Source organism: Gorilla gorilla, chromosome 11, assembly GCF_029281585.2.
Source record: "Gorilla gorilla gorilla isolate KB3781 chromosome 11, NHGRI_mGorGor1-v2.1_pri, whole genome shotgun sequence".
Taxonomy (NCBI): Eukaryota; Metazoa; Chordata; class Mammalia; order Primates; family Hominidae; genus Gorilla; species Gorilla gorilla.
Window position 1 is genome coordinate 38,846,159 of NC_073235.2, and position 2,270 is coordinate 38,848,428.

At 47.3% G+C, this 2,270-nt stretch overlaps 1 pseudogene; it reads right to left on the reverse strand.

The window, feature by feature from the left end:
* Positions 1 to 1,014: 1,014 nt before the first annotated feature.
* On the reverse strand, positions 1,015 to 1,641 carry LOC101138656 (polyubiquitin-like; annotated as a pseudogene).
* Positions 1,642 to 2,270: the final 629 nt, after the last annotated feature.

The window sequence follows — 2,270 nt, forward strand, 5'->3', positions numbered from 1 at the left end:
AATGGTGTGATGACTGCCTGCGTTTGCCTCTGGGAGGGAGGCAGAGAACAGGGAGAAAATGCAGGCTTCTAGATGGGACCGCTAATGAGAAGCCATTCCTCTTCTTTAAGCCTGGGTCTTTTACTTGTCTCTTGGACGCTTCGTGAACATGTGAAAACGGGCAGAAAGCGCAGTGGAATGGTACTGGGAGCAGACCAATTTAATGGGGTGCAGGTTACTCTCCATCCTTGTCATGTGAGCCAATTAACCTTCCGGCTGGTGAAATGCAACTGGCAGTTAATTGGGCCATTGTTGAGAACAGTGCAGAGGCCTTAGTACCATTTGCAAATTGCTGAGATAGGAATCTCTGGATGGCTCCTGGGATGAGGGCAAACCAGTTCAGCTGCAGCTATGGTGGAACCTTGGCTCTTAGGCCCAAGGAGTTTCCAGGGGACCCCTGGAAGTCCCAGTGCATTGCAGTCTTAGCACATTGCTCGAGAAGGTGAGGGAGAAGAAGAGAGAAATGAAAGAAAATTTCCATATGAAGAAAAGACAGGAAAGACAGAGGAAGGAAGGAGGGAGGGAGATTGAATAAAAGAAAGAGGGAGAAGGTGAAGAAGGAAAGAGAGAGAGAGAATATATATAATGCTTTTAGGTGTTACCTTTGATCAGGGCGATTGACCAAGGTCAGCTTTCTTCAACGTGTATTCAGAGGAGGGCTCATGTCCTATAAGGTATTAATTGGTGTTTTATGGGGGAAATTTTTAAAAAGTGGGGCAGGGAAATCCGCTGGTCCCACCCATTTGGGAAGTCTTTGGTTCAGCAGGTTTCTCTGGTGTAGCTCCTCTCAGAGCCTTTCGTAAACTGGAGTGCATTATGGAGCTCCAAGATGGGGCCATAGTATACAATTTCTCCTTACATTATTTTATTGAGATATTGTTTATTCAAGGACAAGCAGTCTGATAAATGGAGTTTTTGAAATAATGATCCAGGCCTTTCCTGCAACACTGAGCTGTTTCTTTCCTTTTCTTTTTTAACCATGCAACAAAACCTTTATTAGCATTTTGAACAGGTTCAGCTATTACTGAAACTTGTAATTTCTAAACTTAAGTTGGGGCAAATGGCTATACGGCAGAGTAATGCCATCACTGGGCACTGCAAATGCAAGACTGGAGAATTAACAGCCACCCCTCAGGTGCAGGACCAGGTGCAGGGTCGACTCTTTCTGGATGTTGTAGTCAGAAAGAGTGCGGCCATCTTCCAGCTGCTTGCCTGCAAAGATGAGCCTCTGCTGGTCGGGGCTGGGGGTGGGGGGTGCCTTCTTTATCCTGGATCTTGGCCTTCACATTTTCCATGGTGTCACTGGGCTCCACTTCCAGGGTGATGGTCTTGCCAGTCAGGGTCTTCACAAAGATCTGCATACCACCTCTCAGACACAGGACCAGGTGCAGGGTCGACTCTTTCTGGATGTTATAGTCAGAATGAGTGCGGTCATCTTCCACCTGCTTGACTGCAAAGATGAGCCTCTGCTGGTCCGGGGTAATGCCTTCCTTATCCTGGATCTTGGCCTTCACATTTTCGATGGTGTCCCTGGGCTCCACTTCAAGGGCAATGGTCTTGCTGGTAAGGGTCTTCACGAAGATCTGCATTTTGACCTGTTAGCGGATATGACGAGGCTCCGAAACACCAATCATGTCCAGCCACAGGGACACCACCACATACTCACCCAACAAAGCCAGTCATCCCTACCTCTGAGCTATTTCTATGCGGGTTCTTCCCTTGGCCCTTAAGCTGGGATAAATCCCTGTCTTCATGCAAAGTTAGAGACATGTTTAGATACAAGATCTACAATATTTGTGGATAAAAACCAAACAGTTCCTTAAGAAAACTACAACTATTTTTTTTTGCTGACACCAGAGTGAAATTTCCCCCATTTATCCCCCATCAGCCTTTGGTAGGAGCACAAAAGCTACGTGGCAGGGCACATTCCAGCACCATGCCCATGACACCAACTCTCGTTCGTTCATTCCTTGACACATTTACATTCAAACTGCGTCCTCGTTTGCTGCTGTGCTGCTGGTTCTGGCTCCAAGCACTTCTTTCTTTCTTTTTTTTTGAGACAAAGTCTCGCTGTCACCCAGGCTGGAGTGCAGTGGCGTGATCTCAGTTCACTGCAACCTCCGCCTCCTGGGTTCAAGCGATTCTCCTGTCTCAGCTTCCTGAATAGCTGGGAGTGGGCCACCACACCCGGCTAATTTTTGTATTTTTAGTAGAGAGGGAGCCATGTTAGC